Source organism: Rattus norvegicus, chromosome 8, assembly GCF_021556685.1.
Source record: "Rattus norvegicus strain SHRSP/BbbUtx chromosome 8, alternate assembly SHRSP_T2T, whole genome shotgun sequence".
NCBI lineage: Eukaryota > Metazoa > Chordata > Mammalia > Rodentia > Muridae > Rattus > Rattus norvegicus.
The window spans coordinates 97,693,733-97,707,504 of record NC_141541.1 but is presented as its reverse complement, the minus strand read 5'-3'; positions in this window follow the sequence as shown (position 1 = coordinate 97,707,504).

Genomic DNA, 13,772 nt, shown 5'->3' with positions numbered 1-13,772 from the left:
ACAAACAAGTGGAATGTGAGAGCAACCTGGAATGTCCATATTTATATTTGACAAAGTAGATCTCAAGAAAAATATGAAGCAGAAGAGATAAAATATCTGAATCAAATGATGATGACGAACTATCAAGAAGCGATGAATATATGTTCACCAAACATTGGTGTACCTAATTACATAAAACAAACACCACTGGACATAAGAGACAGTCTGGTACAAAGACGATAATAGGTGAAGATACCTACTCTCATCAGTAGCTGGGTCATGAAGACAAAGTAATTATCAAAAAAAACTTAGAATTTAAACTGCACCATAGGTAAATGGACAGACATAACATTCATCTACAGAATAGTTCCTCCAACAAAAACATTCTTCTCATCCTCCTATAAAACTTCCTCCAAAAGACATCACATTTTAGCTACAAAACAAGTTTTAACAAACATAAAAACTTTCAAATAATTTCTTACATGTTAGCAGGTCATAAAACTAAAAATCAACAGCAAGGGACAACCTGAGCTACATAAAACACGGAATTTGAACAGTAAACCATTGATCAATTAGGGAGTCATTGAAGAAAATAGGAGGGCAAGTAAAACTACTTAGAACCAAACCAGTGTGAAAATACCATTTACCTGAATGTGTGAGATACAATAACACACACACACACACACACACACACACACACACACACACACACACACCAGTAGCCCATTTCTTCCATCCAGATCTTACATGTCAAAGGTTTCACAATCTCCCAAAATAGGACCAGCAACTGAGAACCAGGTATTCAAACATATAAGCCAGTATATGAGCATGTATTTCATATCAAAATCATAACAAAGTTGATTTTTTCTTGGTTGACTTGAGAATTCTTTACCTTCATTATTCTCATCCACCTTAGATGATGGCTGTTTACTGTTCTCAAGATCTTTCCTTCACAAGCTCATACGACTATGAACATGTTTTTCCTCTGTGGTATGCAGAACTCCTTGAAATATTTTCTGAGATTCCAGTGCAACGGTCATGAACTGCTTTAGTTTGTGCTTATCATTAAAGACTCTTACTTATTCTTCAATTTTATAGGAATTTTTGGTGAATATAGCAATCTCGCTGGCAGTTACTTACTTTCAGTGTTTGAAATACACCATTCTACATTTTTTTTGGTTTTTAGGGACTCTGATGAGAGGTTCTGCCATTATAACAAACTTACCTTGGTAAGTAACTTTTCAATTCTGTTTTGCAGCTTACAATATTTTGTGCTTCCTACTCAGCATTTTGACTAAAATATTATGTGAAAATTTATTTTCTGTTCATGTCCATTTGGTGTTCTAAATGTCACCTGTACTTAAATGTCCATACCTCTCCCTAAAGTTGGTTGATTTCTGCCATAATTTCATTATATAGACTTGCTGTTTCTAGCTTATAAGGTAGGGTATTTGGGCATGTGAAAAGTTCATAGGACTGGCCTCTTATTCCTGTGTTAGTCTTCCAAAAGATATGGTCCCAGTTGTTTGTTTTTGTTTCTTTATTGCTTTCTGGATGTAATAATTCTTCAACTCTATCTTCAATGGCTGACGTATTTTCTTGCGTTTGATCTATTGGTGATGCTGAGTGATGCTTTACACTGAATTTCATATTTGATTTATTGAGCTTTTTATTTCTAAGATTTCCTTTTCTCAAGATATCCATCTCCTTAGTAAATTTTCTGCCTAGTTATAAACAACTACACTCCGTAAAGAAGAACAAAAGCAAAAGCTAAAATGCATGGCATAAACTGATGTCTCTACTTCATTCACCTGTTCATTTATTCTCCTATTGAGCTCATTGATTTTTTGTTCAAATTACACTTCCAGATTCTTTGTCTAACATGTGGAAATTGTTGTTGTCTTTTGATTTAGCTATTAAAATGTTGTAAACATTGGATCAATTCTATGACTTTGCTTCCTTATATTTCTTGTGCATCTGTTGGGATGTTCTTCTGGTATCATAGGGGTATTCCTTTTTAATATTTAAAAAAATTATTTATTTTATTTTATTTTGTTTTATACACATGAGTGTTTTACCCATCATGCATGTATGGACATCACTTGAAATCCTTAGACCCCCAAACACTGAAAGACAACACCTGATCCCCAGGAACTGAAGTTATAAATGATTGTGAGCCACCATGTAAGTACTGGGAACTAATCCAAGTCCTCTACAAGAACAGCAAGTACTCTTAGGTGATAAGTCACCTCTCCTGACCCTGAAGTGTTCTTAATGAGCACACTTTGCTTGAACTCACAGTTTCCACTACCATATAAAAGGAAGATCACACTAACAGCTACTACTTCAAAAACAAACCAGATAAACATCATCATCATCATCATCATCATAATAATAATAATAATAACTAATTGAGAATGACAAGTACACCCTTGAAAATTATAGAAAAAAATTGCTAAAATTCTTATAGGATGAGCTAGCAATTTAAAAATTAGTCAAGGTTAAATGTACTAAGTAACTTAAAGGGAGTTGAGGAAACAAAAGAGAAGAAACTAAGTACCAAATGGAAAATAACTATGGAATGTGAAATAAAGGCAAAAGAAATCATGGTGAGAGGAAGCAAAGGAAATATACAGCTTGACAAGAGAGCAAAAGGGGGGAAAGGCAGAAAGAAGAAAGGATGAGAAAAGCAAGCCAATAATTTCTCCTTGTGAAATATATGAAGGGTGGAGATGTTTTCTGCTGTTTACTTAGTATTAGGGTAAGAGTGAATTCCTGTCAGTGTCTCCTTCATGCACACCATTCAACACAGTGAGTGGAGGAGTTGTTTCTGACATTTAAGTGAAAAGACACCTCAATCTTATGCCTCCTTGCACCAGTGTTCTGCCAATCTGTTTCTTGATATAGGAAATTACCAAATAGTGCTGATTCCACCAAATGTCTCTGGAGCGTTGAGGGTATGCAATATACCCTGTGCTGGGAGAGGAACATGGACACCCAATGTCCTTACATTTGGGTCTCTCTCTGTTCAACCTTAATTCTGCTTATCAACATCTTCTATTCTGACACCTAGTCCCTGATGTCAGGTCACTATCCACAAATGGAATTACTGTCTACTTTCATTTGCAGTGAAGCCCAAATAGAACTGTTACCAGGTCTTCAACCAAGTCACAGCCAGCTTCATAGACACCACAGAAAAGCTCACAGTGAAGAGAAGAGGACTTAGGGATTTGGAGATATAAGAGTGCAGGTGCATGTGATCCTCTTAACAACTGGTTCAACAGTGAGACCCCTCTCGTCAGAAGTTCTTAAAGATTGTACGTGAAGTGAATATGCATGATCTCAAGGGAAATTCATTGAGAAATTACAGCAGAGCTTAGCCAGCAGAATCACCAGCCTCCCAATCAAAAGGAATAGTGACTCCCAGCTGGTCTCTTAGAAGTCATCAACACTTCATCTAAATGTCACAGCCGCCACATCTGTGCTAACAACTGTTTCTTTCTGGATGATAAACCTTGACAGACAGCTCAACATCTTCTGGGTACTGCACAGTTTAGCTGACGCTCAGTGATGTCACTGGAAAATTTGATCAAGAAAACCCAAAATTTTCAAGTTTCTCTGACTGTCTGGGAGGACTTTTGCTCAGGTCCTTGATGTTCTATCAATATTTTCTAAGCCTTCTTCCTAGCTAGGGACAAGCACTAGTATGTTAAAGTCTATATTATCCAGGGATAGCTAGCTGGTACACATTCCCGGTCTGGTTCTTCATCTCTGTGTTAGTAGTAACAACAAGTTTCAAAAAAGTGAAACATTTTTAGCAAAGAAAAGTAATGTTGATGGATTTTATGAAATAAGAAATTGAGATGAAGACTCAGTGGCTAAAGCTCATGTGCAAGCATGAAGACCTGTGTTCAAATCCCCAGAAGAGCATGTACAGTCAGGCATGGTAGCACATATATGTAATCATTCCCAGTGCTCCTATGGCCATGTATAAGGCATATATAGGGGGATCTATGGAAACCGCTACATGAGACACATAAGCAGCAGCAACAGGGAAGAGTTCCTGTCCCAAACGAGGTGGAAGATGAGGACTAATACACAAACAGGCTGTGGCATGTGTCCCTGCCTCAATTCATGAATAAATTCACAAACATCACATATGCCTCTGCACACATGTGTGCTCACACAAACACACATACATGCAGATGCACACAAAAAGAACTTCTATCAAGTCTATGACATAAGTTCCCAGCTGTAAAAGAAAAGATCCGGGAACCTGCATAGGAGTTGGGGGGGGGTTGTTTGTTTGTTTGTTTGGTTGGTTTTTTGGTTATTGGATTTTTTGGGGGGGATAGGGGACTGAACTAGGAGTGAAGACACAACCTGTGGCACATTAATGGTTTTCAGTTCTCTTTATTCTTCCCCAACTCAAAATTTAGGTTTTTGTTAAGTAGTATATAAAACCTAGAAATCTTCACAGTGGTTCTCAACCTTCCTGATGCTGTGACCCTTTAATACAGTTCCTCATGTTGTAGTGACCCCCAATCATAAAGTTATTTTTGTTACTACTTCATAACTGTAATTTTGCTACTGTTATGAAAGCAATTAACATTCTACTCAGAAAAGAGGATTATTTTTTTAATTTCAGTTCTCCACTCCTTATATATTCTCTTATTTCAGTTGGGTAAGAATTTGTTGTCATTTAATTTTTTCTCTTTTCAAAGTATTAATCCAGTCACATACATCAAGAAAGACCTTTGCTCTGGTGCTCAGAAGCCAAACACCTGTAATACATAACATTTTCTTTTACCCCAAGCTAGGATTAGTAATCTATTATGTTCCACCTCTAAACAATAATTACCTTTTTATTGAGGTTTCCTCTAGAAAATGGTTGCCTTCATAGTAGATGAGTTGTTTTTATTTTATTTTATTTTATTAATGCCCCCCAAGTAAAGCTAGAATATTCTATATTTCTCATATGAGAATTCCCCACAAATGGCCTTCATACATTAAGAATGATTTGGCCGCCCTCTGAGGGGCCCATCAAGCAGCTGACTGAGACAGACACAGATCCTTACACCCAACCAATGGACTGAAGTTGGAGACCCCTGTGGTTGAATTAGAAAGAGGCTGGAAAAAGTTGAGGAGGAGGATGACCCCATAGGAATACCAGCGGTCTCAACTAACTTGAATCCCCAAGATCTCTCAGATACTGAACCACCAACCAGGCAGCTTACAGTAGCTGGTCTGAGGCCCCCAACACATATACAGTAGAGAACTGCCGGATCTGGCTTCAGCAAGAGAAGAGGAATCTAACATTCAGGAAACTTGAGGCCCCAGGGAATGGAAAGATCTGGCAGGGTGGGGCAGGGGGTGAGTTCATCCTCTTGGAGATGGGGGAGCGGGGAAGGCAGGGGGATGGGATAAGGGCAGAACAGGAGGTGGACTAACGATTGCACTGTAAAAAAAGATTAAAGATTAAAAAAAAGAATGATTTAGCTGGTGTAAAACTAGTATATTGAATTTTTTTTAAAAAATCTTGAATCTCATATATTATTTCATTTACTCTGGTACTGAATGCTGAATCTGTGGCCAGTATTTTTCTTTCAGAGATGCCTTGCTTTCTGTGTCTAGCTACCTAAAAAGACAGTCATTTATTTTTCTTTTCTATAATGTTCATAAATTACTAAGTTGTATTCAGCAAATACAGTTTGTATAATTCTATGTCAAATTTCTACGAAAAACAATACATAGTTATCCTACTCATTTCAAGATTTTTTTTATTACATGATATTTATTCTATAGGCCCGAACTTATGATGGCTTGACCTTCTATTATTCAACTTTCTGATAATGACAGTGATAAACATTCAGTCAAAACTGTATTCTGAATTTCAATATTTTCAATAATTACCAATACTTGGTGTGGTGGTTTGAATGGGTATGGCCCCATAGGTTCATATGTTTGGATGCTTGGCCTTTAGAGAGTGGCACAATTAGTTGTGGCCTTGTTCAAGGAAGTTTGTCTCTGAAGAGGCAGGCTTTGAGGACTCATATATGTTCAAGTTATGCCCAGTTTGACACACAGTCGTCGTCTCTTGCCATGCTTCCCACCATGATAATAGACTAAACCTCTGAACCTGTAAGCCAGTCCCAACTCCTTTATAAGAGTGGCCTTGATCATGCTGTCTCTTCACAGCAATAAAACCTTAAATAAGACACTTGATATCATATATTTGCCCTTCGCTGGCACCGTAACAGTTAGCAATTAACACAGTGTTATTTTAATCAGCAAGGATGGTCAGAAACATACTAAATATACATTGACTTATGGCATTTTCAGTTTCACATGGGGTCGGAAGTACATACCCACATCATAAATTGAGCATCTGTGCTCTCCTGATTATGAACTGTGCCACATTGTTTCGATTTATACTTACATCTATTCATTCTCTTGAATTGTTTTTATCACTGGCTTTGTCTGTATTGTCACTCAAAATTAAAATTAAATTGGAATTAAAAATTCTCAAATTTTAAAATTGTTTATTCTAATCCTGGATCATTCTTATCTTGCTGGTAATTATACGATACAGTAGTTTTATCTTTCTACACTCTTCTTTCTCATCATAGTCTGTTTCCTTTGAGAATTTCTATGCAGATCGCTGCTATTATATTTCTTCTCAGCGACTAATTAAAGCAATCACTTTTCTACAAGGTGGGGAGATCACAATAACAAGATGGCTTTGTGGGCAAAAACATTTGCTGAGGAAGCCTGGCGACCTGTGGACAATCCCCAGAAACCACATACAGGTATAAGAAGAGATTGACCCCACAAAAGTCTGATGCTGATGATAGATAACTTACTGTCTTAATATGGTTTGTGTTACTATAACAGAATAACAGAAATTGGCTAGTTTATAAGGAATAGAAATGCATTCTGTCATAGTTCTGAGGTTTAGAAGTCTAAGTCAGGGCATGAGCCTTTTTAAAAAGTTCTTATCTTTATTAAGTGTGTGTGTGTGTGTGTGTGTGTGTGTGTGTGTGTGTGTGTGTGTGTGTGTGTTATAGATACCCACAGAGCCCAGAGCCACAGGATCCCCTGGCGCTGGAGTTATATAGAAAGTTGTGAGTTTTGTGAGTGCTCAGAACCAACCTTAGGTTCTTTGTAGGAGCAGCGGATATTCTTAATGGTTAGACCATCTCACTAACTCTGTGTGCACATCCTTTGGTGTGGGCTTTCTCCCTGCTTCCTCACACTCAGAAAGTGGAAGGGCAGGGGAACCATTTGCATCAAGTCTCTTTAGAAGGGCACCAAAGCCTACTAATGAGTGATAAGCCCTTGAAACCTAATCAATCTTAAAGACCCCAACTCTTAACAAGACAACACTAGCAGCTCCGGAATCTTTAAGGGGATACATTCAAACCACAACATCTAAACTTCAACTCCAGTGCATCGTACCTTTAAGCTCTATCACTCTCCCAAGCTTCAGTGACCACTCGACTCCTTCATTTAACACACTCAACCTATCACAAACAACTTTGACCTTTGTTACATGCATACTCACAGAGCTGACCAGATTCCCCATTTTCTACCATCAGTAGACATCCTTCTTGTCCCTTCCTCCCACGTTTGCTGACTCAAATGGACTCATCAAAGAGTCATCTCAAACCTCTCCCAATGCTATGTGTGTTTCTTTCACTATTCTTGCTTCCATACCTCACACCTCCTTATCTCTGTCTGACAGGTCACAATATCCCAAATAGTGTCTTCATAGATGATGTTTACCAAGGCAAATTAGACTGTATCTCCACTTTCATGGTCTTATACATTAGACTTCTCTTGCAACCCTTCCTAGTAACAGTGAAGCTATTTTGAAAGGGAACATTTAGTGCCCTTCCCTTTGGCCATTAAATTATGGAAATAATGGTACCCAATGAATAGACACTTCCCCAGGAATTACATGCTGAAAGAAAGAAATACTTGAAGCTCTGGTGCCCAGTAGAGTGAGAACTTGTCTTCTAGCAATTTCACACAATACTAACAACTTGCTGGTTCACCCTGCAGCAGAATAGAGCCCAGACAATGATGAGTTAATGATGGCTCGGATCTCTGTTTAAAGCAAAGCCTTATGTCAGAACCCTGAAGATGGACTTGGAGATTTCTGAGCTTTTTTATCTGTGCCTTTCCCCCTTTCACTGTTACTTGTCCCTTAATTGGCCTATTGAGAACTAGTAGCCCAGAAGAGAATAGCCTAATTTGATAAGGCTGCCAGAACCCAGGCTGTGATTCTTACAAACTCCAGTAATGACTTCAGGATGGTTATATCTCCACTTGGTGGTGGGAAGCTCTATTTACCTTCTTAAATCTGAGCTAACCTTGTAACTTGTATACACCCATGAATACAACATTATGCAGCTGGGAACTAATGGACAACACTGGGTTTTAAGAAATCTATACAACTGCTGGCCGATGATGTGCTTTAGTGTGAGAACACTTACTCGGCATGTGTAAGGCATTGGGTTCAATTCCCAGTACTCTTCCACCGTACCCCACACCCCAAAATGCAAAGAAGATAGAAGAGAGGAGAGAGAGACAGAGAGACAGAGAGACAGAGAGACAGAGAGGGACTGCCTTTGTCGACCAGAATGCACTTTCTCTTTCCTGAACACCTACATCTATTGAAGAATTTTAACTACTCTGAAAACACCATTCTCGAAAGAATTCCCAGCAAACCATTCCCCACCAAAGAGAGATGGGTCAAGCAAAATAACCCTGCACCGCCAGGCAACAGAATGAAGCCTCCCTAGACCTTCCAGCTCAGCTCAGCCACCAACAATCTCTGTCCCATAGCAAATGAGGAAAACAGGCTGTTTGTTTATAAATAGGTATGTTTGAGGGCACATGCTGCCTGGTAACAACAAAACTAACACAGTTTCCTGGTCTCTAGTCTCACTAGTCTCATCCAACTAGTCTAGCCCTTAACTATGTCGCAACAAGTGTTATGTCCTCAACTCTGCCTGTCTTTGTTTCAGAACCAATGTCAAACTCTTTAGCCTTTTTCCATAGACCCATCCTCTCAGCCAACCCCTCTTGGGTGTCCAACTTCAGCTTCTGTCACTCTGTCCTTTCCTTCCATCTCATTCCTTTGTAAAACTTCAGAGGAACTATAGCAGTCGTGTACAGTCTGATTGTAAGCAGTTCTTGTCAGTGCCTTTTCTAGGTCTAATTTCATTTTAAAATTACTACCAGGGTAGAGTGTTACCAATGCACACTCCTCAACTTCTTTTATGACCTGTGGAGTTATATCTTGAGCTATAAATATGGATTTTTGAAGTAGCATAGTGGTTACAAATAGAACTTAGTGGAGATTAACTGTATTTCAATTATCTGCCACATTGTCTGAACCAGAAAGTAAAAAGCACTCAGTTATCTCTGGGCTGAGTCTCCCGCCTTGTTGAACATGGGAATGGAAATATGACTTGCAGGAGATATGGAAGGTAGAATGAGGCAATCCATGGCCTACCTGATGGGAGAACAAAGGCAACAGGCCAGAAGACAGACCTTAATTTTCATGCAAGTCACCTGCTGCTGGACAGAGTGTCCCTTGCTGTACAGCTTCATTGTTTATATACTCGTCCCTTCCCAGAGCTCCTGAGAACAATGACCACGTCTGGTTCATCTCTCTAGCCTAGTGCTGGTTTACTGTCTGGAATATAATAGTCACATGCAAAAATTAAGAGAATGATTCTTTTCTAAACTTTTCAGTATTGAAATGCTTATACATTTTTTTTTCAAAAATAGTCCAGAAAGGATTTTGTACCATCCCCAACTTCCTCCATTGGTCTTACTAACTTTTCTTTTGCTGTGGTAAGACATCAAGACTAAAGAAGCTTATAGAAGAATTTGCTTGGGACTTATAGTTTCAGAGGGTTGGGGTCCTCGGCCATCACGGTTGGGAGCATGCAGCTTTGGAACTGAAGCAGTAGCTGGAAGCTCATGACTTTAGACACAACTACAAGGCAGAGAGGGCAATATTTCATGAAATGGTGGATTGGGATGCAACCTCTACTAAAAAAGAAGACTAAGACTGCTTTCTAGCTGAGATATATACTTCTTCTCCATCCCAAGTTACAGGGTCCTGTTTCTTACTAATAAGTGTCCTTTAGCTGTTAATACCTTCAGGGACTCAGAATTTTGTTGTAATTAAAAAAATCTTTTTTAAAATTTTTTGCTTTTGTTTGTTTATTGAGACAGGGTTTCTTACATAACCCTGGCTGTTCAGGTACTCACTATGTATTCAAGTCTGACCTCAAACTCACAGAGATCTGTGTGGCTGTGGCTGTGGCTGTGGCTGTGGCTGTGGCTGTGGCTGTGGCTGTGGCTGTGCCTCTGCCTCTGCCTCTGCCTCTGCCTCTGCCTCTGCCTCTGCCTCTGCCTCTGCCTCTGCCTCTGCCTCTGCCTCTGCCTCTGCCTCTGCCTCTGCCTCTGCCTCTGCCTCTGCCTCTGCCTCTGCCTGTGTGCTGTAATTAAAGGCATGAACCACCATGCCAGGCCATAATTCAGCCAATTTTATATGAGGGCTTTGGTTTTATTTTCCTCAATTGACCTCTATAGCTACTGAAGAGAATATTCTCTTCTAAGACACATTTAGAAACCGTTAGACTGTTAATGCACATCTGGAGCTGTATCACAAATTTATTCTTTTCCTTTGTTGCCATAACCTGAGATTCTAGAAGTTGGTTAATTTAATCACAAAGCTCATTCTTTTCCCTTTTCAAATTATCCAGAGATGCTAGAAGCAACCAACCAGCATCATTACTTCCAAATTTTTCTACCTGTTGACAAAAGTTTTACATACAGAGTCACTAAATTCCTTCCTGAATGCAACAAGCTCTTCAAATATGTCCATGGGTTTTCAGTGCTTTCCATGCTACCTGGGGAATCTCTAGTAACTGCAGGTGTCAATGAATATTGCAAAGCCTGTTCCGGAAACTTAAAGTAATTCACACAATTCTGTTTTTCTAGAACCATTCCTGGTACCACGATCTGTAGTCACTATGGTTGTCTTGGAACAGTCCCCAGACCTTAGCACAACTGATGTCATGTTAGAGGTACCATTCTAACCCAACACATAGGCCCCCAACACCTGCCAAAAGGAACAAAATGTTAATCCATCAAAGACCTATGGTTCCAGGTTCCAGGATCCAGGAAAGTCCCTAAATGTACTAACCTCATATTTTGGCGTATGTAATTTCACTTCTCACTAACTGTTCTTGCTAACAGAAGTATGCAACCAGAAGATGGTACTTGGGGCTGCATGATTTATGCAAGCTCCCCATGCAGTCACAGGCTGAAAATACAGCTTTTCTATTCAGCTTTAAGTGTGTCCATTCTCTGGTGGAATTACCTTGTAGAACTCTAAAGGAACTGACCTGGATGATATATTAAAGTGGCTTATAGGCTGTGGTGTGAGTAGTTCGATAGTAGATGTCTCGTCTCGTGATAGAAAGGGAAAAGATCCAGTAGTTATTCAGTCCATAAGATTAGATGTCTCTCCAGGGACTAAGCCACTACCTAAAGACTATACATGGACTGACCCTGGACTCTGACCCCATAGGTAGCAATGAATATCCTAGTAAGATCACCAGTGGAAGGGGAAGCCCTGGGTCCTGCTAAGACTGAACCCCCAGTGAACTAGTCTATGGGGGGAGGGCGGCAATGGGGGGAGGGTTGGGAGGGGAACACCCATAAGGAAGGGGAGGGGGGAGGGGGATGTTTGCCCGGAAACCGGGAAAGGGAATAACACTCGAAATGTATATAAGAAAAACTCAAGTTAATAAAAAAAAAAAAAGAAAAAAAAAAGATTAGATGTCTCAGTAGTTCCAGTCTGGTGCTAGAGTCCCAGGAAGTCCAAGAGATCTGACAATGTTGAGTCTGTTAGCATTCTGTCTAAGCTCCAGCCCACAGTTACTTGACAATAGCCAGGTATGCCTGACTCACTATAAAAGGGGCTGCTTGCCCCCTCCTTGCTCACTTGCTCTTCCCTTCTTGCTCCAGCTCTGTCCCCTTGCCTCTTCCCCCCTCCCCATTTCCTCCCCCTTCTCCATATGCTCATGGCCAGTCTCTACCTCTCTCTCTCTCTCTCTCTCTCTCTCTCTCTCTCTCTCTCTCTCTCTCTCTCTCTCTCTCTGCCTTTCTCTGCCTTTACTACCCCCTCAACTCCCTTCCCCATGCCCTGAATAAACTCTATTCTGTACTATACTATCCTGTGACTGGTCCCACAGGGGGAAGAGATACCTCAGCATGGGCTATCTGAAGAACCCCCTTCCCCCATACCTGACTATACCTCCACCAAAAAATATCCCCTCTCTCTTTATCTTTCTATAAAACACAACATACTCCATGTTGAAATTCCAAAGAGGCAGGTTGTTACACCAGCAGAGGAATACTTCAACAGCAAAATAGATGAACTAGACAGTGAGAGTGAGGGCAAACGGGTGAAAAGAAAAAGTTTCCTTCTTCCATGTCCTCTAATGTAGGATGCCACCAGAAGGTGTAGTCCAGATTTATGATGGGCATTCTCACTTCATATGCTACAATCAAGAAAATCCTCCACAAGCATGCCTAGCTGCTTAGTTTTTAGTTGGTTCCAGATGCGAAGAAGTTAACAACCAAGATTAACCATCAGACATCCGACCTTTGTCAGCTTGACACAGTCACATCTACTTATGCCATACTTACCTCCCAAATGAAAGAACAGCCAGGTCACAATTATCCCCAGCAGGATATAACTATCCCATATATGATCTCAAGCACATTATACATTTTAGAATAGGAAGCAATGTCCCTTGAGGGACATTCTTTTAGTGTCTCATAGCTTAAATATAATAAATACTGGAATCTTCTCAGTTGATGTTATATTACATAATAAAGAAATAGAGGAAAGAAAAGACAAACATTGCTTAATGTATGTGTATATGTGCACAAGCACATTCTTAACAACATAGCACAGAAACATTCATGTTAGTTATGATCCGTGGTTTTGAAACTGGTCACATGTGGCCTTAGCTGGTGTTTGTATCCACTTTCTTTAGTACAGAGTCTGTATTTCTTCCACCTTCAGCAAGCATTAATAGTACAGAAAGGATACTTGGACCATCACACAACTTCCTTTATTGGTCACCCTTCAGCAAGTATAATACAGAAGTATCAAAACTCAAAGTGACAGTGGGATATAATCACTCAGTTTTACACCCTTTATTTAGAGTCATCTATCTTCATGTGTGTTCCTTTTTACATGCATGTGTTATACATTTTTCAACCTATAATTTACATCTGATTGCAAGTCTGCTTGACTCACTGACATGTCTTGGGTTTTGGAATTATGCTGCTCATAGTTTCTGATAACTCATCTTTCCACTTATAATACTTTTTTTTAGTTCATCATTTTTTTCTTCTGGTTGATTAATACATAACTATGTATTTCAGGGTATCCTGAAATACCCTTTAGAGACAAGCCGGCTTTGAACTTGCATGGATCCTTTTGCTTCTAACTCTACATACTTTTTAATAAACACAGAACTTTTGACATAGTAAGCCATATAAAAATTAACAGAATGGATGGTTCTTGTATCCTAGGAGGAAACAAACTGATTCTCATTGTGCACAAAATGACAGCTGGATTTTAGGTCATTCCTGATCAGAATGGTCTTGATAACAGTGGTGTCAGCTGCTCATAGAGCATGATCTTCAACACCTTGCCTACAATTATAATATAAGATGCCAGTTGGGTG